The sequence below is a fragment of the Dendrobates tinctorius genome, unplaced genomic scaffold (assembly GCF_039654945.1).
Source record: "Dendrobates tinctorius isolate UK_male_01 unplaced genomic scaffold, ASM3965494v1 ptg000038l, whole genome shotgun sequence".
In the NCBI taxonomy this organism is placed as follows: Eukaryota; Metazoa; Chordata; class Amphibia; order Anura; family Dendrobatidae; genus Dendrobates; species Dendrobates tinctorius.
In genome coordinates this window covers 14,332,552-14,358,605 of record NW_027361706.1, presented here as the reverse complement: position 1 = coordinate 14,358,605, position 26,054 = coordinate 14,332,552, and the positions used below count along the sequence as shown (strand labels likewise).

At 46.9% G+C, this 26,054-nt stretch overlaps 1 long non-coding RNA gene across 1 annotated transcript; it reads right to left on the bottom strand.

Annotated features, from left to right (window-relative positions):
- Positions 1–548: 548 nt before the first annotated feature.
- Positions 549–25,650, bottom strand: LOC141088237 (uncharacterized). The gene is made up of 3 exons (XR_012231858.1): positions 22,467–25,650; positions 16,620–16,925; positions 549–6,852 (listed from the first exon to the last, which is right to left on the bottom strand). It is a non-coding gene; the product is annotated as an uncharacterized lncRNA (long non-coding RNA).
- Positions 25,651–26,054: the final 404 nt, after the last annotated feature.

Below are 26,054 nucleotides of genomic sequence, written 5' to 3'. Positions count from 1 at the left end.
AGGGAATTCACTTGGCTAGGGTGGTTTTGACGCGGCTAAACCCTTCCTATGCCCCTCTGGAAGCATGAACAGGGCATCTGACTTATGGAAGGGAGCTGTCCGCGAGATATACCGTCTCATCGCCCTAACCACATCCAGGGTGTGGAGGGCTTTTTGAATGTGATGTACTGGTGCCGGACAAAAAGGAAGGTAAAACAATTTCCTCGTCGAGGTGGAAAGAGGAGATGACCTTGGGCAGGAAGGACAGGGACGTCCTGAGGCTGGTTTCACATTTGCGTTTTTTAGCGCTGGAAAAAAACGCATATGTGCGCATGCGTTTTTTCCCCTATATTTAACATGGGTGCGCATACCTGCGCGCTTGTAAGCGCATGTATGCGATTTTCATGCGCTGCGTTTTTTTGGGGTGTGCGTTTGTATTTTCCAGACGCAGCATGTTGCATTTTTTGGCCCTGCAAAAAAGCGCATGCGCACATATGCGCACGTTTTGCGCTAAAAATGGCCATTATAGCCTATGGATGCGCATATGTGCGCACTGGCATGCTCATGTATGCGTTTTTTTGCATATGCGTTTTTTTTTTTTTAACCATGGAATTTAGGGGTTTGGTTTAGAGTAAGGGTTAGTTAAGGGGGTTTAGGGTTAGGGTTAGGGTCAGGGTTAGGGTTTGGGTCAGGGTTAGGGTTAAGTATGGTTTGGTTAAGGGTTAGGGTCAGGGTTAGGGTCAGGATTAGGGTTAAGTATGGTTTGGTTAAGGGTCAGGGTTAGGGTTAGGGTCAGGGTTAGGGTTATGGTCAGGGTTAGGGTTAAGTATGGTTTTGTTAAGGGTTAGGGTCAGGGTTAGGGTCAGGGTTAGGGTCAGGGTTAGTTAGGGTTTGGGTTAGGGTTAAGTATGATTTGGTTAAGGGTTAGGGTCAGGGTTAGGGTTAGGGTTAGTAAAGTCATGGTTTGGGTTAGTGTGAGGGGCCACCTAATGTTGGAAAAAAACGCAAACGCGGTAAAAACGCACTAAAAACGCATACAAACGCATAAAAACGCTGCGTTTTTTTCATGCATGCTCATAAAAATGCTTGAAAAAAACGCAGCAGTTGTATGCTTTTGTATGCGTTTTTTCAATGCGTTTTTTTGCGGGAAAAACGCGCTGCAAAAAAAAGCAAGTGTGAAACTAGCCTGAGAACTACATTTTCCTGATGAAAATTCAGGAACGGAGAACGGCAGGACAGGGCTGCCAATTCCGAAACTCGTCTGATTGACGTAATTGCCAGTAGAAGACCACCTTCCAAGAGAGGACGGACAGTGACACGTCCTGCAGCGGTTCGAAAGGAGCCTCCTGTAAGGCCCCAAGAACCAGGTTAAGGTCCCATGATTCCAATTGCCTTCTATAAGGCGCCACATGGGAAACTCCCAGAATGAGCGTCTTGACCTGAAGTTTGGTGGCAATTATGCGTTGGAAAAGTACTGACAAGGCCGAACTTTGGCCCTTGAGCGAGCCAAGTGCGAGGCTTGCTTTTAATTCAGATTGAAGGAATTCCAATATGGCCAGAATGAAAAAACACCAGAGGTGATCGACCATGATCCTTGCACCGTGAAAAGAAGGTTTTGACCAGGTGCGGTGATGGATGCGCATGGACACAGGCTTCCTAGCACTAATCATGGTGGAAATCACGTCGTGAGAGAACTGAGCCTGTGGTAAAAACCAGGATTCAACGGCCACGCCGTCAAAGACAGGACCTCGGAGTTCTGGTGGAAACTCGGGCCCTGCGAAAGTAGATCCATGCGATCTGGAAGTCGCTAGAAGACGTCGGCGACCAGTTGTATTAGTTCTGCATAACATGCTCGGCGCAGGCCAATCTGGCGCGACTAGGATCACTGGTACTCCCTCCGCTCTGATCTTCTTGATGACCCTAGGAAGCAAAGAAAGAGGGAGGAAGATGTACGGGAACCGGAACCATGGCAGAACTAGGGCGTCCGCTCCGATGGCGCATGGATAGTGTGATCGGGCAACGAACCGAGGAACCTTGTTGTTTAGTCTTGAGGCAATGAGATCCACATCCGGAGTCCCCCAACATTGACAAATCTGCTGAAAGACTTCCGGATGAAGAGACCACTCTCATGAGGCGATGCCTTGGCGACTAAGAAAATCTGCTGTCCAATTTTCTACTCGGCCCAATGGAGGATGTGACTCACTTCGTGCATGGCCATCCTGCTACGGATACCTTCCTGGCGGTTGATATACACTACAGCTGTGGCGTTGTTGGATTGGATCCTGATGGGTGATCTGCGAGGAGATGTATAAACTCCATAAAGCTAATCTGATCGCTCGTATTTCCAAAATGTTGACGGGGAGACGTGACTCTTGGTTCGACCATTGACCTTTGTGCCGTGTGGTGACAAAAGACCGCACCCCAGTCGAGAAGACTTACGTCGGTGGTTAGTACCAACCATTTTACTGGGAGAAAAGACTTCCCCTTGTTCAGGGAGGACCTCAGTGTCAACCACCTGAGGGCTTGCCTGACCAACAGGGACAGAAGGATCCGACGATCCAGGGAGAACGGGTTCTTGTTCCAAGCTAACAGCAACGCATGTTGTAAAGAACGGAGGTGGAACTGTGCCAATGGAATTACTTCCATTGCTGCCACCATATTTCTGAGAACTCCCATGCTGAAATGAACAGAGCGCGAAACCGGTGGTTAAAGAGTCCACGCTGCCTGTAGTAAGGCTTGGGCTCTTTCTGGAGGGAGAATGACCAACTCGCAGTAAGTGTCCAAGATCATTCCTAAAAAGGACATCTGCTGAGCCGGTTTTGGGAAAGACTTTTCGAAAATTATGTTCCAGCCCAGGCGAGAAAGTGTATCACTGTTATGTCCATGGATTCCTTGCAGGCTGGAAGGGATGGGCCCTTGATGAGCAGGTCGTCCAGATACAGTAACACCGCCACTCCCCGCGAGTGGAGAATGGCCATGACAGCCGCCATGACCTTAGTAAAGATCCTGGGGGCATTGGCGAGTCCAACGGGTCAGGCAAGGAACTGGAAGTGTTGCTCGTGAATTGCAAAAAAACGCAGGAACTGCTGGTGAGACGGGCAGATCCGGAATGTGAAAGTAAGCGTCCTTGATGTCGATGGATGCTAGGAACTTTTCCTTTTTCCATGGAAGTGACAACTGACCGGAGGGATTCCATTCGGAGTCGCCGAACTTTGACAAACTGATTTAACAGTTTGGGATCCAGAATGAGTCGGATCGTCCCGTCCTTTTTGGGAACCACAAAAAGAGGTTTGAATAAAAACCCATGAACCTCTAGAGATGAGGGCCTGGAATGATGACTCCGTCCCTTATCAGAGCCTGAACAGCCCGAAGGAAGACTCTTGTCTTTTCCTTGGGGGATATGAAAGGAAAAACAGAGTTGGAGGGGAGAAACTTCTATCTTGTATCCGGAGGACACCAACTACCTGACCCACTTGCCGTGGGCAACTGTGAGGCAAGTGTGGCTGAAGGAAAGCAGGCGGCCGCCAACTTTGTCGGTGCCTGCCGGAAACCGCAACAAGTCATTGGTTAGATCTATGAGATCTGGCTCCCCTAGATCCAGAAGCCCTAGACCTGGGTTTTCAAGAGCGGATAGGTCTGTATGAGACCTGGGAGCCTCTGTCTCCTCACGGGGACCGACCTGATCTGGAAGAGAAAGTAGAGGAGGACCAACCGGAATTGTTGCGAGAAGATCGAAGACGCGTCGGCTGTTGGTTGCGAAATGGCCGAACAGCCCTTGTGTTGAGGAAGGAATTCACTTTTCCCTCCGGTAGTATCAGAAAAGAGCTAGTCCAGTTTCTCTCCTAAAGGACGACCCGTTTGAAAGGGGAGAGAAGACAATGCTCTTTTAGATGTGGCATTCGCCCGCCAGCCGCGGAGCCACAGGGCTCTTGTAATGGAGGTCGCATTAGCGGCAGTTTGAGCCGCACAGTTGGCGGCATCACCAGAAGAGTCTACTACAAAGTCCACTGCGTGAATTATCTGCCTGGGGACAGTGGTTGCCTCCGGAGGAAGAATGGTGCCCTGGAGGGAAGTAATTAAGGCTTCTGCCCAAGCGGCCATTGCCTTAGAGACCCAAATGCAGCAAAAGAAGGCAAGATAGTCAATGTGACGATCGGAGGAGTTTATGACCCTCAGAAACAGATAGGAGCGTTTTAGAAGCAAGACGCGATACAGGAGGGTCCACCGGAGGGACTGTAACCAATCCTTCATTAGGTCTGTATCAATAGGGTATTTAGCCTGAGTAGACTGTTGCCCTGAGAACCATTTATGTGGCCGGTCCCTATGTTTCTGGACGGCTGGTAAACAACCTACGCACACGCTTGGTTTTCTTAATGAGATAGCGTGTGCTGGAGCGGCAATATTTTCCTCATACAACTTCAGAATCCTGTTGACTGATTCTATAAGAGAATCAAGCGACTCCTGACGAGATGGGGGATTCTGAGGGGCCGACGAGTCAGATTCGAATTCAGAGTCGTGCTCGCTGTGAACCTCAGAAAAAGGCGAGCGAGACAGGAGACGCCGATACTGAGGCGCGAACGTGACTAGGGGACGCGTCATGGGTCATCTTTCCAGAGCCATGACCATCCCTTGAACGAGGATGGCCCCCGGAGGGAGAATATAGCCTGGGTCAGAGACTTCAACGACCGTGAGAGGAACGTGGCCCCCTCAGGGGTACTACGCGCAGGAGGCCCTTCAGCAGCGCGGCGAAAGGCGTTGGAGCGCAGATCGGGGCGCAGGCCGGGTATAACGGATTAGTCTGTCCACTGGGTAATGCAGACTTGCAAATGGTGCACACGGTATAGAAATGCAGTGTGCTTATTAACCGTCTGTTTAGCCTCCTTAGATTGAGGCATAGCGCTCCTGAAAGGGTTAACGGCAGAGTCTGTCTACAGCTGCAGAGAATGTGCCAGGAAGGGGTTAAGCTTTAATCTGAGGGCAGATGCAGCTTACCCACGGTCCTGCGCCGTGTCCCCCGGGAAGAATAGCGGTGGTCCTGTGGTGTCACCCGGTATCAGGCTGTCCAGAGTAGGCGTAGCGCTCCTGAAGCGGTTAATGGCCGCTGAGGGAAAAGGACATGGCCCCCGAGATTAGAATTGCGCGTCTCGTAAGAGGCGCCAAGAGCGCGGGTGGCGCTAGTCAAATTGCGGCCTAGTAGGCCGGGGGGCAAAATTTCTGGCCTACCCGAGCGCGGGGGGGAGGGGTTGGGCCGCGAAGGGGCGCTGATGCACCGCCGCTAACGCCAAGTCAGCGCTTCTCCCGGGGGTAAGGAGACCCGACCCCATACCTCCACTCCTGAGCTCAGGCAGGTCGCGCTCCGCGTTCCTCCAGCTGCAGGGTCTTCATCCTCCAGGCCATGCAGCAGAGCTGGAGGAGATCTTAAAGGGGTACTGGTCATTGATCCACCCTGTGGTAGAGGGATGGAGAGCTGTGGGGCTGATTCAGGGCATCGGAAAGCGCTGCTCAAGTCCTTCTCCATGCACTCCTGGGCTACGTCCTGTTGCGCTTGCCCTCGTATCCGTGGAGTACCGACAATAAGGGAACTATCGTCAGAGGAAACATCCCCATTCGTCGCAGGAAAGTGTATGTGAAGTGTTACTCCACGTGCTTGCCTGTTGCTGGTTCGGGGGAGAGCAGGCCGTAGAAAGGAACAGTCGCCCCCTTCACTCCGTTAATTAAAAAATAAAAATTTACAGAAAATTCAAAAATAAAATAGAAACGGTGGGGTCTGAAGCCAGACCCAAGTGCCTCCTACAGACACTAAGCAAAGAACTGGAGAAATCCCAGCCAGCGAGAGGGTGTATACTGCAGGGGAGGAGCTAACTTTTTTTTTCTGGTTTACTTAGTGTCCTCCTAGTGGCAGCAGCATAACACCCACTGTCTGTGTCCTCCAATGAGGCGTAGGAGAAATCACAATATTTCATCCATGCAGGGCCTTTATCAAGCCATAAAAAATGGCTTGATTGAGGCCCTGTGCAGCGAAACGTTGTGATTCTTCTCGACTAATAAAGTTACCAAAAGGAGGAAGTCTGGGGCCCCAGTTCCTGGATTTCACTGTAGTCCGGAAATCTTCTGGAGAATTGCACCGTGTGTGCACAGACAGCAGAGTGTTACATGGGACGCCTCTATTGGAAATATTAGAGTATGTGCACACGGCCTTTTTCAGGTGGTTTCCTCCTGAAAAAGAATCAGAAAACACTTACATTTGATTTTAGTTCTATGTCAAAACAACTCGCTGTTCATATGTTCAGGCTTTTGAACGTCTTTTAACCGCTTGAGGCTTCTAAAACCGCCAAGATGTTAAAAGGAGCGACCAGTCTGTTCTTCTGGAGTTTGTTGCTCAGAAGATGCTCTGCGTTTTACAATACAAATCAATGGGAAATCTCAAGAGACGTGTTCTGGAATGTTTTACCCATAGTTTTTACCAGGGTTGTCGGAGTCGTGGATTCAGAGTATTCGAGTTTAGCTCATTAACTCCACAGCCCTGGCTTTTACCCGTAATTAAAAAAAAAAAAAAAAAAAGTTGTAAAAACAAATTTATGACTACATTATACTTTGAGATCTTGGATTTGGTTCAAATATTTGGGGAAAAAAAAAATTTAAAGTTGAATCCGGCTACAGACTTCTTTAAATTCACATGGACTTCAGCATTAATGCCATTATATCGTAGTAAACAACAAAAAGCAGCCGACATAGCTACAGCCTGCATTACACGGGGTAAATCTATGAATGGATACACTTACCCATCTATCCGCGCTGGCACGGGGAAGCTATAAACAGTAATACCTGCCACATGGGATACCCGCAGAAGTGCTGTTGTAATGGGGTCTGATCCTGGAACGAGAAACACACACAAAGAATATATATATGTAAAATGGATCAAGAGGACTACGAAGGTAACAAGAGCGGCAAAGTTATGTAATGGCGTACAGGAAGAGGTCTGGATATAATACATTAGATATGTCTCCAAACAAATGGCCACAGAATGCTAATGCCTGGTAGCCGGCTAGCCACCCACCATCACAAAAGAGGACGCGCATTAAAAAGGCATAGTAGCGAATTTAGCCGCTGCTGTTATACCTGCCTTTTACTTGGAGCATCTCCTTTAAGACAGAAATGATCCGCTGACAATACATTAATACAGAATGGGCCATTTAGGATTCTGCCAGCGCCTGGCATATATCCCAGACAGCCTTTCACTGGCTCCTATCATCAAAATCAAAAGCATTTTTTTTTTTTTTTTTTTTTAAAGTATTCCTGCACACAGATGGGTTCAGGCAGTTGGTCCAAAATGCCCAAAACACAGATTAAGGGGGGAAAAAAAAAAAAAAAAAAAAAAAAAAAGATGGCACAGAGACAATAACTGAGGCGCTGACACAATAACCGAGGCTCTGGCACCCAGCCTTCATAGATCAGTCTCCGGTCATTACAAGGAGGCCAAAAAACTGCATGGCATCCCGAGACCGCTTTTGGCTTTCCCTCCTCTCTCGCAGTCAAAACATTAGGGTCTCTTGCCGTCCGGAGAGCGCTGGTGGACCCTGCCCGGTGATGTTGGGTCTCTCTACATCAGAGGAAGCATCATACGCAGGACAGGCAGGAATACATAGGACTTTCTTTATTGTGGCCACTATGGGGCATCTTGTGTGACACAATAATAAGAAAATAAATATTACGTTTCCTAGTGATTCTTTTAAAAGTAGCAGCATATACACGACAGAGCTTCTCCGTATTTTTTTCTCTGGGATTTTAGGAGTTAAATCCACACAGCCCAATTCGCGTCAGACCCTGGCGGGAGGACACAGCAGAAGGGGTGCGTTTAATGACGACTTCTCCTCCAGCCGGCCCCGGCCAGCGTGCAGCTGCATCCGATCAGGCCCGTCATATGTACACCCCATCGGGGAGCCCTGGGGGGTTTGGGTTTTTTAACCCTTAAAAAGACAACGCTGGGTTCAGAAGAAATCCTATAAGAATGTTCTATGCCAAATAAGATGACCGGATGCAAGTCCGGGGGAAAGAACGGACGCAGGCAGAAGGGGTCGGAGTAGAGGAATTTTTTTTTTTTTAAGTCAAAGGTGGCAAGTTAAATGAAAAGACAACAACAACTGTGTCATATATGGCGCACTTCTTTCTTTTTTTTTGTAAGTGCTGTTCTTTCGTCAATTTTCCTGGAAATTTAGGATTAAACTATCAACGGGGGGGTTATCGTGACCCGTCTCGACAGCATGTTAGCTGCATGATGCATCAACATTGCCAAAAAAATCGCTGTATGCCATGGCTGCATGGCAGCAAAGTGCACGTAAACGGGGTCACTCTACATCCCACACGTTGCAAAACTCCACAATACCAACTTTTTGTTGTATTCACTAGCACTAAACTGCGGTGTAACCTGTGTTGCTGCCAAAGTCATCATGTGCCCCCCGCCTACGGAAAGCTACATTACTGTACGGCTGTGTTCCCACTGTGAATTTTTGATGTTGCAGATTTTCCGCACTTATTAGGATACTTGCTTTTTTATATTGGTGAGGTTTGTGTCTCTTTTTGGCATGTCACACTTTAAAGGGAACCGGTCACCTGTTTTGGCAGCTATAAGAAACGGCCACCGCCTTTCAGGGCTTATCTACAGCATTCTGTAATGCTGTATATCTGCCCCCGGTCCAACCTGCAAGATAAGAAAAATAAGTTACTATACTCATCCGGGAGGCGGTCCGGTCTGATGGGTGTTGCAGGTCCAGGTCCGGCACCTCCCATCTTCTTGTGATGCCGCCCTCCTGCCTGCTTCATGGATCCCCGGCATCGCACTCCTGCGCAGATGTACTTATCTGTCTTGTTGAGGGCAGAGCAAAGTACTGCAGTGCACAGGCGCCGGGAAAGGTCAGAGCGGCCCAACGCCTGCACACTGCAGTACTTTGCTCTGTCCTCAACAGGGAAGATAAGTACACCTACGCAGGCGCGCAATGCCAGGGAGCCATGAAGCAAGTAGGAGGGCGGCATCACAAGAAGATGGGAGGCGCTGGACCCGGACCTGTGACACCCATCGGATTGGACCGCCCCCTGGGTGAGTATAGTAAAACTTAATTTTTCTCATCTTGCAGGTCGGATCAGGGACTTATCTACAGCATTATAGAATGCTGTAGATAAGCCCTGAAAGGCGGTGGCAGTATCTAATATCAGCCAAAACTGCTGACAGGTTCCCTATAAATAAAGCAACTTTGTTTTTGATACTTCCTTGTATTTGGCTTTGAAGAAACTTTATGGATACACTCATGGACAGATTTGATGCATCAATGCAAATCTATGGGGACTAAGTGTGCGGGTTTTAAACTTGCTGCAAATTTAAAACCCACATAGCAGGTCAGTTTACACATTGTAAAAAAAACGAAAAAAATAATGGGCATAAGTAGTCTATAATCCCCCACTTTGTTGGAACTGCAAGACAGGGTTTTTTTTTTTTGCGCAAGAAAAATAAGCGGCGTCAAACACTCGTGGTGGGACCTTCACCTAAAACTGTGGATTTCTTGTCTACAAATCTGCAGAACGTTTGCTACATATATCCTGACTAGTGACGAGCGAACGTGCTGGGATAAGGTGTTATCTGAGCATGCTCGGGTGCTAACAGTGTCTTCAGTGTGCTCCAATATTGTCTTCGAGTCCCTGCGGCTGCATGTCTCACGGCTGTTCGACAGCCACAACAGATGCAGGGATTGCCTAACAGCCGCGAGGACTAGAACAATAATAATATTTATTTATATAGCGCCAACATATTCCGCAGCGCTTTACAGTTTAACAGTTTCAAAACACAAGTCATAAGTAACAATGTTAACAATACAATAATTAAATCAAAATAAGACAACCCTGCTCGTGAGCGCTTACAATCTACAATGAGGTGAGGGAGATACAAAGTACAGGGATGTATTTACAATTGGTTATTTACAATGATGGTCCAGCCATCTTGAGGGAGTGAGGGATGGATGGAGATAGTGAATGGGCTACTCATGTACACTTACACATAGAATGACTGATTAGTGAGCGTGATAGGCCGCTCTGAACAAATGTGTTTTGAGGGAGCGCCTAAAACTATGCAAATTGTGGTTAGTCCTAATTTCTTGGGGTAGAGCATTCCACAGGATAGGAGCAGCACGGGAGAAGTCTTCGAGTCGGGAGTGGGAAGTACGGATTAGTGCAGAGGTTAGTCGAAAGTCGTTTGCAGAGCGCAGCGGTCGGCTAGGCCGATAGACAGAAATGAGGGAGGAGATGTAGGGGGGTGCCGCACCGTGGAGAGCTTTGTGGGTGAGAACAAGTACTTTGAATTGGATCCTATAATCAATGGGCAGCCAGTGTAATGACTGACGAAGAGCGGACACGTCCGAGTACCGATTAGCCAGATGGATGACCCTGGCCGCTGCATTAAGTATGGACTGGAGAGGGGATAGTCGAGTGACGGGGAGGCCAATTAATAGAGCGTTGCAGTAATCCAGGCAGGAGTGGATCAATGCTACAATGAGGGTTTTTGTTGTTTCCATGGTGAGAAAAGGGCGGCTTCTAGAGATGTTCTTTAGGTGTAAGTGGCACGAGCGGGCAAGAGATTGTATATGGGAGGTGAAGGAGAGATTGGTGTCAAACATAACACCCAGACAGCGCGCCTGCTGCCGGGGTGTTATTGTGGTACCACCCACGGAGAGGGAAATGTCAGATTTAGGGAGGTTAGGAGACGGCGGGAGCAGAAGAAGCTCAGTTTTGGAGAGGTTGAGTTTCAGATAGAGAGTGGACATGATATTGGAGACTGCGGACAGTCACTGGCTTTCTGTAGTACAGCGGAGGTAAGGTCAGGGGAAGACGTATATAGTTGTGTGTCATCAGCATAAAGATGGTACTGAAAGCCAAATCTGCTGAAGGTCTGTCCAATTGGGGCCATGTAGAGAGAGAAAAGAAGGGGGCCAAGGACTGAGCCCTGAGGTACCCCGACAGCAAGAGGAAGAGGAGAGGACGTGGACCCAAAGAACAAAACACTGAAGGAGCGGTCAGAGAGATAGGAAGAGAACCAGGAGAGAGCAGTGTCCTTAATGCCTAGTGACTGGAGCCTAGAGAGTAGGAGATGGGGGTCAACAGTGTCGAAAGCTGCAAATAGGTCAAGAAGAATGAGCAGAGAGTGGTCACCGTTACATTTTGCTTTCAGAAGGTCATTGGTCACTTTGATGAGTGCAGTTTCAGTCGAATGTAGGGGGCGGAAGCCAGACTGTGAAGGATCTAGAAGGGAGTGAGTGGAGAGGTAACGGGTAAGGCGGGAGTAAACTAGGCGCTCCAAAAGTTTAGAGATGAAGGGGAGATTGGAGACTGGTCTGTAGTTGTTTGTGCAGGATGGGTCGAGAGCGGGTTTCTTTAGTAATGGAGTAACGATGGCATGTTTGAAGGAGGATGGGAAAATGCCCGAGGAGAGGGAGAGATTAAAGATTGTAGTTAGGTGGGTTGTGACTGGAGAGAGAGACTGGAGGAGATGTGAGGGAATGGGGTCGGTAGTGCATGTAGTCGGACGAGAAGAAGAGGGGAGTCTGGAGACTTATTCTTCTGTGATGGGATCAAATGTGGAAAGTGAGTTGGGGGAGATGCAGGAAGGGATGGGAGTCACAGCACTTTGGTGGTTGGGAGCAGATTTCCTGACGGATATTATCTATTTTTTCTGTAAAGTGGGAGGCCAGGTCATCAGCACAAATGTCTGTGATAGGGGCTTGTGCTTTTGGCCTGAGGAGGGAATGAAAAGTGTCAAAAATTTTCTTGGGGTTGTTGGCTAGTGAGGAGATCAGGGTGGTGAAGTAGGTCTGTTTGGCGAGGTGAAGGGCAGCGTTATAGGTTCTTAATATAAATTTGAAGTGGATGAAGTCTTCTGGTGTGCGAGTTTTTCTCCATAGGCGTTCAGCACACCTAGAGCATCGCTGGAGAAGTTGAGTTTGCGATGTAAGCCAGGGCTGTTTTACTCTGTGCTTGGTGGTTCTGAGGGTGAGGGGAGCTACTTGGTCAAGGGTGCTTCTAAGTGTCATTGTAGTGATGAACAGCCAGATTAGGACAGGAAAAAAAGGAGATTGGGGACAGTGATGAGTGTAGGGAATTTTAAAGTGTCTGAGGGTTAATGGCTTGTAGATTTCAGACTGTGTGGTAGGTAGGAGTGAGCTGGGGTGGGCGAGGATTTGTGAGCGTGAAGGAGAGAATGTTGTGGTCAGAGAGTGGAAGTGGTGAGTTATTTAGGTGGGAGATTGAACAGACACGGCCGAAGACCAGATCAAGGGTGTTACCGTCCTTGTGTGTCTCAGAGGTTGAAAGCTGCGAGAGGCCTAGAGAGGTGGTTAGTGATATAAGCTGGGATGCAGATGTGGAAGTAGGGCTGTTAATGGGGATGTTGAAGTCTCCCAGGATAAGGGTTGGAAGTTCTGAGGACATGAAATGCGGCAGCCAGGCTGAAAAGTCGTTAAGGAAGTGGGTGGGTGAGCCTGGAGGCCGGTATATGAACGCTACCCTGAGGGGGAGGGGACGGAAGAGCCTGATGGTGTGGACCTCAAAAGAAGCGAATAAGAGTGATGGAACTGGGGGGATGACCTGGAAAGTGCATTGTGGGGACAGGAGTACGCCGACTCCACCACTATGTCTGTTTGTAAATCTCAGGGAGTGAGAGAATAGTAAGCCACCGTAGGAAATGGCAGCAGGAGAGACAGTGTCAGAATCCTGAATCCAGGTTCCAGTGAGGGCCAACAGATTAAGAGAGTTGTTCAGAAAGTAGTTGTGTAGGAAAGGAAGCTTGTTACAAGCAGACCGTGGAATCCAGAGGGCACAATTAAAAGATTGAGATGAGGTAGTGCAAGTAATATTAATAAGATTATGTTTTAGATATGAGGTAAGGTAGGGGTTGAGGTTGGGGGAGATGTCCCCTAAAATCAGTAGGAGTAGAGAGATAAAGAGCAAATAGTTGTTGGAATTGTAAGTAGTTTTTTTCTGCGATGTGTTTGGGCAAGATGGGCTGAGGTTTCTCAGCAAGGTGAGGAGTGCATGGGAGCTGTACATGGGAAAGTATAGAGGGGCTGATTTGTATGAGTCGTGATGGAGGGGGGATAGGGTGGTGAATGTGGATGGCAAGGGAACTCAGGAGGATAAAAATAAAGCACATGGTTAAAGGGGGAGAGCAAAGTGTGGGTTACCTGACTCCTGCCCTGACTAACTGCCATGTATAACTGCCGTTTTCCTGATGCTTAGCTTCTGTGATGCTTTGCTTATGGGATTCTTACGTGCTGCTCCCCACACTGCGTGCTTCCCCTTAGGAACTACTACATATATAGGCCACACTACAGGGTCAGGAGAGAGGGATTGTGGGAGCTGGTTGGGTATAATTTGGCAGCTGGGGCCAGCAAACCAGGGGATGGATAGATGATCAAAGGCACTAGACCAGGCTGTGTCAATATGCTATAGCACCTTCCACCTGATAAGATCTAGAGAGGCCCCAGTCACGGATCTAAAGCAGTAAGTATTAGGGTACCGTTACACTTAGCGATGCACCAGCGATCCCGACAACGATATGGATCGCTGGTGCATTGCTATGTGATCGCTAGTGAGCTGCCAAACAGGCAGATCTCACCAGCGACATAGCGGTTGTCGGGGGTCTCTACTTACCTGTCAGACACGGCGATCCTAACGTCCTCCCTAGCGCGTCCACGCGTCGCTCGTCGGAGCCACAGGAAGCGCCCAACGAGAAATGGTCCAGGACGTTCTCGCGCGATCAGCGATGGACAGCGGGGGAGTCGGTCGGAGGTAAGTATCACATGTAGCGATATCGCTACCAATATCGCTGCTACGTCACAAAACCAGTGACGTTACAGTGATATTGCTAGCGATATCGCTATGGGTAACGGGCCCTTTACAAACAGTGCAACAAATTATTTATACCAAAGCTTTAGCAAGCACATAGTATTTAGCAAGAACATAGTATTCGAGCACACTGAAGACACTCTGCTAGCATCCGAGCATGCTCAGATAACACCTTATCCCAGCACGCTCACTCATCACTAATCCTGAGAGAACATAGTTGGATGTTGAAGAAGATTTTAGAGAATTACATGAATGAATGAAATAATTCACAGATGTTACTATTTTACATTCTTCTCCCAATCTATAAAAAGTTACAAATAGCAGTGCGCACTGCAGCCTATCGACGGCTCTTCTTCTCACGAGACAATTCCTATTTGGTTCTGATGAGCGTATTTTTAGCCAACCGTGAAAAATCATATGAATTATGCAAATGACAATCTGATCAAACTGTAATAAGAAAGTAATCAGAGTGTGATCACCGTGTGCTTCCATTCTCTCAAATGAGAAGATGGAAGGAAAAAAAAAAAAAATGTCTCCATGTTTTCCACTGTTAGTCCATGGAAATTGGACTGCGCTCACATGCCATTCCGAGGGCAGTCCAAGGACTCAATGACTTGCATGGCCGATCCAAATAAACTCTGGCATGCAGAGATTTCTTCCTAGGAATGACTCAGTCCAAGGGAGAAAAAAAAATTAAAAATCTGACATGCGCACAGCCCCATTGAATAATATTGTTCTGAGCGTGATAAGATGTTTTTGTCAAGATTGAATTGAAAATACAGCCATGTGCACAAGCCCTTCTTTTATTAAAAACGTGTCTTTCTTTTCTTGTATTTGTGAAAAGAATGCGAAAAAACGTAATTTTTTTCAACTTGAACAGCATCACGTGCCTAACTAATGAACTCTGACACATCACACACTGTCACGTGCCATTTTCGGCTCCCTATTTCAGACCTCACGTCTGTATAAACCCTGCAATACCCTGTATATGTTTTGTTTTTTTTAATTTCCTGAAGGAGAGGGATACACTTTGAAACACGTAGAAAAATAAAAAATAAGTTATTTTATAATAATTTTGGGGTCCCACGTTTCTTCACAAGCTGGCAGCGCTGACATGGACCACAAAACGTTCCATGTTTTATTTAGCTACTACATATTGAGGGATAGGATCGTGGAGATGGGTATACCCATTTTTAAGGCCGTATTCAGACCTTGACAAGGGTGAACTGCACCGGAGCAGTTCATAACGCTGAAAAAGGGACGATTCATAGACGCCTATAGCCGCCATGTTTAATGGAAAGTTCCCGCAGTGCTCGTCCACCTCTACACAGATGTCAGCCGCTTGGCCCCTCTCTTTACTCTTCGTCATCAGGAAGAGATCAACAACCCCAAAATATAGCAAATGCCCGTCATCTATGTAACTCTACAGGGAGTGTCTGCTGGCCGAGAGGACACCGGGTGATCGCCTTACCTTTTCCTGCAGATTGACAGAAATTTATTTAGTTGGATAATCCCTTAATGTTTTGCATCCTGAATTTTATCATCGATAGGTGATAGATAGATGGCCATTAGAGGTCCAACTGCTCGGACAGCCACCGATCCTGAAAAGAGGGTCCCCAGTGATGCACATGCTCGATCACTTCTATGAGACTGGTGAAACAGCTACCTACAGCAGTCCCATCGGGGCAGTAATTGAGCACTGACATCAGAGAGGACCTGTTCTTGTGACTGGTGGAGGTCCTAGCAGTCGTATGTTTATCACCCAACCTGTAGTTAGATAATAAATGTATTTAGAAGAGAACTACTTTACCTCCTAAAAAAAAAAACGAGAAAAAAAAAAAATGCTGTATGCTCTTAAACTTTCGCTGGCCATCCGGACCCTACAATCTATTAATTCAATATGTGTCAGGGCAAGAGGAGCTGAGATTTACCGCAGATATTTAATTCCCTCCTGCTGATGTTATAGATAAAAAAAAAAAAAAATTGTCATAGAAACAAAATAACTCAACTGTCCAACCCAGAAGAGAAGCGGTGTGCGTATGGACAGAGTGAGCGTGCTCGTTACTCCATCCCTGTGATTACAGCAGCATAGGCACTTATTCACGTGAATCACTTCTGCACTTTGCATTGTTGCATTTGGTGACGAATCCGATGTAAGTAACAACACATTGTGCCAATAGGTGCACGAGTGCCACGGCCAGGGTGTCTCTCTAGTGGATGCAGGTCTAAAGCCACAGCACGCCTTTACACTTATGTCTTGGCTGTCAGAGCATGCTGGGTGTTGTAGTTATGCGAGATAAGCAGGTGATTGGTACTATCATGTCTTCATCAGGTCAGTATATTCGGCATTTTGCGTTTGCCATAGGCTTTTATGGGTCTGCTTCATCTAAAATTAGGAAGGAAACAATCAAGTCTACAGAGCAAAAGCGAAACGGCCCTTGCCTGTAAGCAACTCAGTGTCCTGCGCCTGCTATTTTGTGCTTTGTTTTGAGCACTATGCAAAAAGAGGAGGAGACCCTTGAAGCATTGGCGAGCGCCGCTCGTTCTCCCTTTCTGCTTCCACCCTTGACCTGCCGCGCTATGCGACAGCGTGCAGACTAATGTATCCGATGATAAAGCCATGTGCTTGCCCTTGCATTCATTCTAGAGAACAACCACCAGCACTTCTGCAGAGGTCACAAGTAGAATAAAACATCACGAACATTAAGGTTTTTCACTTTGAAATATCTCGGAGAAATACTAAGTGCAACACTTACGCAGCTGCGTCTCGGAAGAACAGGCCATTGCCTGCGAGCGGCCTCTCCCTGCAGCCATTAATAATTCAGGCGGCTGGATGGGAAATCGGAGCAGAGTCCGCTAGTGGTTTGTGAGATCATCAGACGCTGTCCTGCAGCCCATCAGCGAGCGGCGTCCAGTCACCGCGCCGGCTAATCAATTCCGGCATTTCAATTTTCCTCACATAACAGGATCACGATACCTGCAAAGCTTCTCCGCCTTACAAGAAGGCTGCTTTTAATTTCCCAGGTCTTCTGAGGAAACGCTGGATCTCGAGAATGTACACTCTACAACAAAACAAAGAAACCAATAAAATATTTATCAGGACACGTCTATCCTTGGCTACATAGAAAGAAAACATGACATTGTTTGTGATTGCAGTAGATGTGTTCTATTATACAACCACGCACAGTACCCGAGCGCTCTACATAAAGGGAACCCGACACATGCACAGTACCCGAGCGCTCTACATAAAGGGAACCTGACACACGCACAGTACCCGAGCGCCCTACATAAAGGGAACCTGACACACGCACAGTACCCGAGCGCCCTACATAAAGGGAACCTGACACACGCACAGTACCCGAGCGCCCTACATAAAGGGAATCTGACACACGCACAGTACCCGAGCGCTCTACATAAAGGGAACCTGACACACGCACAGTACTCGAGCGCCCTACATAAAGGGAACCTGACACACGCACAGTACCCGAGCGCCCTACATAAAGGGAATCTGACACACACCAGGGCTGTGGAGTCGGTAAACCAAACCTGCGACTCCGACTCCTCAATTTCCCTTACACCGACTCCGACATATATTGCTTATATTTAAGTGAAAAATTTATTGTAGTACAATGTGAACATCAGACATTTAATCATTTTTATGATACAATAATCAAGATATTTAGATAGAACATAATATATATTTATTGGAATACAACTTTAGAACACAAAAAACTAATAAAGTGTAAATATGTAATACACTGTATAATATCGATTACACATAGAGATATTATATATATATATATATATATATATATATATATATATATATATATATATATATATATATATATACACACACACACACAGTGCCTACAAGTAGTATTCAACCCCCTGCAGATTTAGCAGGTTTACACATTCGGAATTAACTTGGCATTGTGACATTTGGACTGTAGATCAGCCTGGAAGTGTGAAGTGCACTGCAGCAAAAAAGAATGTTATTTCTTTGTTTAATTTTTTTTTTAAATTGTGAAAAGTTTATTCAGAGGGTCATTTATTATTCAACCCCTCAAACCACCAGAATTCTGTTTGGTTCCCCTAAAGTATTAAGAAGTATTTCAGGCACAAAGAACAATGAGCTTCACATGTTTGGATTAATTATCTCTTTTTCCAGCCTTTTCTGACTATTTAAGACCCTCCCAAAACTCGTGAACAGCACTCATACATGGTCAACATGGGAAAGACAAAGGAGCATTCCAAGGCCATCAGAGACAAGATCGTGGAGGGTCACAAGGCTGGCAAGGGGTACAAAACCCTTTCCAAGGAGTTGGGCCTACCTGTCTCCACTGTTGGGAGCATCATCCGGAAGTGGAAGGCTTATGGAACTACTGTTAGCCTTCCATGGCCTGGACAGCCTTTGAAAGTTTCCTCCCATGCCGAGGCCAGGCTTGTCCGAAGAGTCAAGGCTAACCCAAGGACAACAAGGAAGGAGCTCCGGGAAGATCTCATGGCAGTGGGGACATTGGTTTCAGTCAATACCATAAGTAACGTACTCCACCGCAATGGTCTCCGTTCCAGACGAGCCAGTAAGGTACCTTTACTTTCAAAGCGTCATGTCAAGGCTCGTCTACAGTTTGCTCATGATCACTTGGAGGACTCTGAGACAGACTGGTTCAAGGTTCTCTGGTCTGATGAGACCAAGATCGAGATCTTTGGTGCCAACCACACACGTGACGTTTGGAGACTGGATGGCACTGCATACGACCCCAAGAATACCATCCCTACAGTCAAGCATGGTGGTGGCAGCATCATGCTGTGGGGCTGTTTCTCAGCCAAGGGGCCTGGCCATCTGGTCCGCATCCATGGGAAGATGGATAGCACGGCCTACCTGGAGATTTTGGCCAAGAACCTCCGCTCTTCCATCAAGGATCTTAAGATGGGTCGTCATTTCATCTTCCAACAAGACAACGACCCAGAGCACACAGCCAAGAAAACCAAGGCCTGGTTCAAGAGGCAAAAAATCAAGGTGTTGGAGTGGCCTAGTCAGTCTCCTGACCTTAACCCAATTGAAAACTTGTGGAAGGAGCTCAAGATTAAAGTCCACATGAGACACCCAAAGAACCTAGATAACTTGGAGAAGATCTGCATGGAGGAGTGGGCCAAGATAACTCAAGAGACCTGTGCCGGCCAGATCAGGTCTTATAAAAGACGATTATTAGCTGTAATTGCAAACAAGGGTTATTCCACAAAATATTAAACCTAGGGGTTGAATAATAATTGACCCACACTTGTATGTTTAAAATTTATTAAAATTTAACTGAGCAACATAACTTTTTGGTTTGTAAGATTTATGCATCTGTTAATAAATCCTGCTCTTGTGTGAAGTTTGAAGGCTCTAACTTATTTGCATCTTATCAAACCTGCTAAATCTGCAGGGGGTTGAATACTACTTGTAGGCACTGTATATATATATATAATAAACTATGGAAGTGGCAAAAAACAGTTTAACAAAAACATACTAAACATTTGTGCATTCTATGAATTTGTTCTAAGAAATAGAATTGCCTCCATCAGATCCTCCTTCATAGATTACCTAAAATCTGACCTAATAATTTTAAGGCCAGAGAACATCTCTACACTAACTTGGGTTGGAGGCAAAGCCGTAACCACATGGGCAACATCTCTAACAATTTCCAAGTATAAAGGAATTGCCTCATGCACAGTCAGTTTTGATGAACGGTTGAATTTTTCTTTTTCTTTGAGAGCAAGTGAAACATTTTGCTGAAATATGGTCAATCTTCTTGTTATAGGAGACGGAGTGAAATCTTTTTCCTTGCAGCAATGCTTTGCCTGCTGGACTGAGGTTTCTGGACCTCCTTAATCTGCATTGTGTCTCTGACCGCCTGAACCAGATTGTCAGTATCATCCGAGGAAAAGAGGTGTCTCTTCCCATACTCCGGTTCGCTAGTGCCCAGCTCACCTTCTTCCTGATCAGACTCCGAGGAGTAGGACCCTTCCTCCGAACTAAGCTCCATCTCCTGCCTGGTTCGCTTAGCACTGGGGCCTGGACTGGCTGGCTGGGACAGGGTGGCCACGGAAGCCTGGACCTGCTCTCGAATCAGCGATCTAATCTCCAATAGGAGGGACAGCTGTTCGCCCTTCATTACTTTGGCCGTACAGGTGTCGCACAGCAACTTCTTGTGCTTGCTGGGGAGCTTGACCATGCACACGGGGCACTTATTGGGCTTCCCTGGGTCTTTCTCCGCCTGCTTGTTCGTGGGAGTGGGCGCTGTCGGTTGTGCCTTTTCCTGCATAGTGCAAGAGAGGGACAAGTCAGGCTCTGATCTGGGCAGTCCGGGTCTCCGCTATGCGTACTTACCCCATCCGGGTCGATTCTGGTTCTCCATTGCTGTTTGAGAGCCTCTGCGAGGTCAGGACAGGAGGACGCTGCCTGACTCGCTGGTACCGCGCTCTGGTCCTTCAGAGCGCTCGCCGGCTGCCTGTATTTCCGGCGCTCTGACGTCACCGGAAGTGCGTTGCGGCCTCTCTGCACGCGACTTCTGGTGCCCACGCTGTAGCCGGCGTCGGAGCTGAGAGCCTGTGCTGCGGGAGGAAGCAGCTCCACCCAGGGGGCTCGTCCTCCCCTGGTCTCTGCGGCTGAGGGACCCCCACCCAGGAGGGTTTCAGCGCCGGAGATCACTTCGCAGGAGGAAGGATTGGCAGGGCCGCCCGATCCCCCTGAACCCCTCCGGTAAGCCGACTCCTCTTGTGCGTCCTTCCGTGCAGGGACCGGAAGAAAACACTGAGGGAATGGGGGTGGAGACTGTTTTTAACCTCTTGTGTGCTCTTCCTGTCCCTGCAAGGAGGCGAGGGACGTCCTGGAAAAAAGGTTACAGTGGCCATGGAAGACACTGTGCTACTGTGCCACTATCTATGCAGGTGACGGTTTGGAACGAGCAAGGCTGAGCCGTCATCATTTCGGAGCTGTCCCCTCAGGGACAATGACGGCATTTTAAAGTATAACGAATTTGGCCCTTAAAACCTGTCTCAAGGAATCCTTTCAAAATCCTCATTGATGCTATTTGGAGCCATATTCACTTGTAGAGTAAGAGGCTCGAATTATTGGAGCCTTTTACTCCCTTCTTGCTGATGGCAGCTATAGATTCCAAAGAGATATTAAAATATTACCGATAAAGGGAATTACCAGCAGTCTGTCTGCAAAGGCAACTTGGTTGCTAGAGTCTTGTGATTACAGCAGCCACGGGGTCTGATACAAGTAATGTGTAGGAGTGTACAAACATAAGGGAGGGCCGGTATGAAGTGTAATGTGAACTAGTAGGATTGGAGAAATAAATGCCAACACCTACTAATGCCATCTAGTCTTTATACAGTGTAAACCGGGCAGTTACAAGAAGCGGCAAATTTATCACATTGGTGTAAAATGTCATTTAGATTTGGCTCGGGTTCCGAAATATAGACCATTGTTGAGCACCAACAAACTGGCACACCTTTAAAAAAAAAAAAAAAAAAAAAAAAAGAAACGAGTTCATTTTTAGACTCCCGAAGACCTTGCATCATTTCAAGACCATTTTGACAAGTTTCTGGTAATGATCACACTTTGATTTAGGTGAAAATCAGTAATATGTGTAAAAGAAGGCACAACTTATAGTACGCCAGAGCAACACCAATACTGCCATAAGAGTCTGAAAAGTGCAGGTCACATCTATCACTGAACTCCATTCGGCTAGGCGAGTGCAATCTGCACTCATTCGTAACCTAGACCCACCAGTATTAGCACACATGGAAAGAGTCAAGGAGGGGCTGCACTGCCCCAAGTAATGAAACATCTTTCATGCAGAGTAGCTGCGTCCTCCTCTCCACCATCTAAATATCTAAAACCTTTTCTTTATGAACGCTAAGTGACTGTTGTGACCGAGAAGTATCTTGGCAGTCAGTTTTATAGATAATCTACAGGTCACAGCAACCGTTCAGCATGCAAAAAGACAGCAGTGTGAGCAGCCTCTTTTTACTACATCACCTCCTGTATCTCCAGTATTAGATCAGACAGACAGAATAGACAGCAGTGAGAGCAACCTCTTCCTACCTCAGCACCCCTGGTATCTCCAGTATTAGATTAGAAAGACAAGGGTGGACAGCAGTGTGAGCAGCCTCTCATCTCAACCATCTGGTATCTCCAGTATTACATCAGATAGAATAGACAGCAGTGCGAGCAGCCTCTTCTTACCTCAGAACCCCTGGTAACTCCCGTATTAGATGACGTAAACATGGTATAGAACAGTGTGAGCAGTCTCTTCTTACCTCAACCCCCTGGTATCTCCAGTATTAGATCAGATAGGTAGTAAGTACAGCAATATGGAGGGGGCTTATCTTCCTACTAAACTGCACACAGTCTCTTGTCCTTTTAACATTCTAGTACAGGATTCTGCTAGTGTAATAAGGTGGTGGCCATTGTAATTCTATAGGATTTACCTCTCTAGACAAAAGGATACTGATTTGTTAGGTATTTATTTATGACATTTTCTTTTTGTTTGTATCCTCGAGGAACCCCTTTAATATTGATTACAAGGACATATTTCTATCAATACCTGTTAAAAAAAATGTCCTTTCTTCACTGGGAAAACGAGTGGTTGAGTTGTTGTAAAATTTGCTTCATATAAAAAGAACCTGCTAAAAAAAAAAAATAAAAAAAATCAGAATTAAACTTTAGTGAAATAGTTATTGTATACTTAAAACGCTAAATTCTCTAGTGTGCAATTGGGCTTGGCAAATAAATTAGATTATTTCGCCAGTAGGGTGTCTTGCGATTATAACGGTTGAATTAAATTTGGGAGCTGTCGGAAGTGCGCAGAGCAAAAACCGAGCTCCAACGGCAGTCTCGCTTCTTGTACAGACTAGTCGCTATTCATACACCAGCATGTACTAGGGCTAGTCCTTCCACAAATACAAAGAAGCCATAGGTCATTAATATACTGTACGTGGTAGTTTATGGCCTGATCTCTATGCAAAGTACAACGGTGAATGATCACTATTTTACTCTGCAAATCCAGAGATCGGGCCAGGACCATAGAGTCAATAAATTAACCAATTATGTAACAGGATGGGGTTTAATAAAATAGTACACATACTTTGGGGATGAGCTCATTAACTTCTTGACACCCTGTTCAGACGCTCTCCTGGGCCTGAACAAGTAAAGCGTGACCGTAGCGGTGACATTACACTACTGCGACCGGTAACAGGCAGCCATATGACAGTCAGGTACACAGACCAGTGGAGACATGGAAGCATTGACCATGAACTGGTAAGGTCATTAGTACTCATACTATAGTTAGGTCCAGAAATATACAGCTCCAGAAAAATAAAGGGAACACTAAAATACCACATCCTAGATCTCACTGACTTAAATATTCCAGTTATAAATCTTTATTAATTACATAGTGGAATGCATTGATAATGATAAAATAAAAATGATCAATGTAAATCAAAATTAATATTCCATGGAGGTCTGGATTTGGAAGGATACTCAAAATCAATGTGGAAAATCAAATTACAGGCTGATCCAACTTCAGTGGAAATGCGTCAAGACAAGGAAATGATGCCCAGTAGTGTGTGGCCTCCACATGCCTGTACGACCTCTTTTCCATGCCTGGGCATGGTCTCCTGAGGGATCTCCTTCCCAGACCTGGACTAAAGCAACAGACAACTCCTGGACAGTCTTTGGTGAACAGTGGCGTTGGTGGATGGAAAGAGTCATGATGTCCCAGATGTGATCGATTGGATTCAGGTCTGGGGAAAGGGCAGGGCAGTCCATAGCATCAATGCCTTCATCATGCAGGAACTGCTGACACACTTCAGCCACATGTGGTTTAGCATTGTAATGCATCAGAAGGAACCCAGAGCACCTGCATGTGGTTTCAAAATGGGTCTGAGGATCTCATTCTGGTACCTAATGCAGCCAGGGTACCTCTGGCGAGCACATGGAGGGTTGTCGTGCCCTTCAAAGAAATGCCTCCTCACACCATTACTGACCCACTGCCAAACTAGTCATGCTGGAGGATGTTGCAGGCAGCAGAACATTCTACGCGGTGTCTCCAGACTCTGTCTTGTCTATCACAAGTGCTCAGTGTGACCCTGCTCTCATCTGTGAAGAGCACAGGGCGCCAATGTCAAATCTGCCAAACACTGTGTTCGCTGGCAAATGCCAATCATCCTGCACGGTGTTGGGCTTTGAGCACAACCCCCATCTGTGGACGTCAGGCACTCAGACCATCCTCATGGATTCGGTTTCTAACCGTTTGTGCAGACACATACACATTTGTGGCCTGCTGGAGGTCATTTTGCAGGGCTCTGGCAGTGCTCCTCCTGTTCCTCTTTGCACAAAGGCGGAGGTAGCAGTCCTGCTGCTGGGTTGTTGCCCTCCTACGGCCCCCTCCACGTCTCCTGGTGTACTGGCCTGTCTCCTTGTAGCACCTCCAGCCTCTGGACACTACGCTGACAGACACCGCAAACCTTCTTGCTACAGCTCACATTAAGGTGCCATCCTGGATGAGCTGCACTACCTGAGCCACTTGTGTGGGTTGTAGAGCCGTCTCATGCTACCACAAGTGTGAAAGCACAACCAACATTCAAAGTGACCAAAACATCAGCCAAAAAGCATTGGTACTGAGATGTGGTCTGTGGTCCCCACCTGCAGAACCACTCCTTTATTGAGTGTGTCTTGATAATTGCCAATAATTTCCATCTGTTGTCTATTCCATTTGCACAACAGCATGTGAAATTGATTGTCAATCAGTGTTGCTTCCTAAGTGGACAGTTTGATTTCACAGAAGTTTGATTTACTTGGAGTTATATTCTGTTGTTTAAGTGTTCCCTTTATTTTTTTGAGTAGTGTATTTAGACAGTGACATGAGTTTGGTCATTTTAGTCGTTTACCACAACATATCCAAGATACAGTTATACAATAATCAATATGGGCTCACAGCGCAGACCATCAGCTTTAATGTGAAGGTATTCCCAACATAATTGGAGTAAGGGTTTAGGAATTAAGAGCTCCTTAATAAGTAAATGTCTCTTTAAAGAGACTAAAGGTAATTAGACAATTATTTCAAAAGCTCTTTAATGGGCTGCATGGGCTATTCTTGTTAATTCATCAACAATTAAGCAGGTAAAAGGGCGGTGCTGATTCTAGTTGTGGCATTTGCAAGCTGCTGCTGTGAACCCACAACATACGGTTGAAGGAGCTCTCAATGGAAGAGAAACAGGCCATTATTAGGCTGAAGAAAAAAAATCAACCAGAGATAGCAGAAGTGATAGGAGTGACCAAATCACCAGTTTGGTACATTCTGCAAAAAAATAAAAAAATAAGAGCGCACTGGTGAGCTTAGGAACTTAGAAAGGCCTGAACTTCCACAAAAGACAACACTGATGGCTGATCAGATTCCTTTCCATAGTGAAGAAAAACCCCTTCACCACATCCACTCAAGTGAAGAACACTCTCTAGGATTTAGATGGTTAGGTTTTTTACCATAAAGAAAATACTTCATGAGAGCAAATACAGAGGGATCGCCATTACATACAGAGGGTAACCATCAGTCTGAAAAATAGAAAGGCCATGTTAGGCTTGCCAAAAAACATCAAAAACCGCAGAGTTCTGGAAAAGCATTGTTTGGACAGATACAACTAAGAAAAACCTATACCAGAATGATGGGAAGAAAGTATGGAGACTGTTTGGAATGGCTGATGATTACCACACCACATCCTCTGTAAAATATCCCAGCCCCCGCCATGCACGCTCCCCTCGTCCCAGCCCCCGCCATGCACGCTCCCCTCGTCCCAGCCCCCGCCATGCACGCTCCCCTCGTCCCAGCCCCTGCCATGCACGCTCCCCTCCTCCCAGCCCCCGCCATACACGCTCCTCTCCTCCCAGCCCCCACCATACACGCTCCTCTCCTCCCAGCTCCTGCAATACTCCCGCCATACACCCTACTCTCCTCCCAGCCCCCGCCATACACGCTCCTCTCCTCCCAGCCCCCGCCATAAACGCTCCTCTCCTCCCAGCCCCCGCCATACACGCTCCTCTCCTCCCAGCCCCCACCATACACGCTCCTCTCCTCCCAGCCCCCACCATACACCCTCCTCTCCTCCCAGCTCCCTACATACATGCTCCTCTTCTCCCA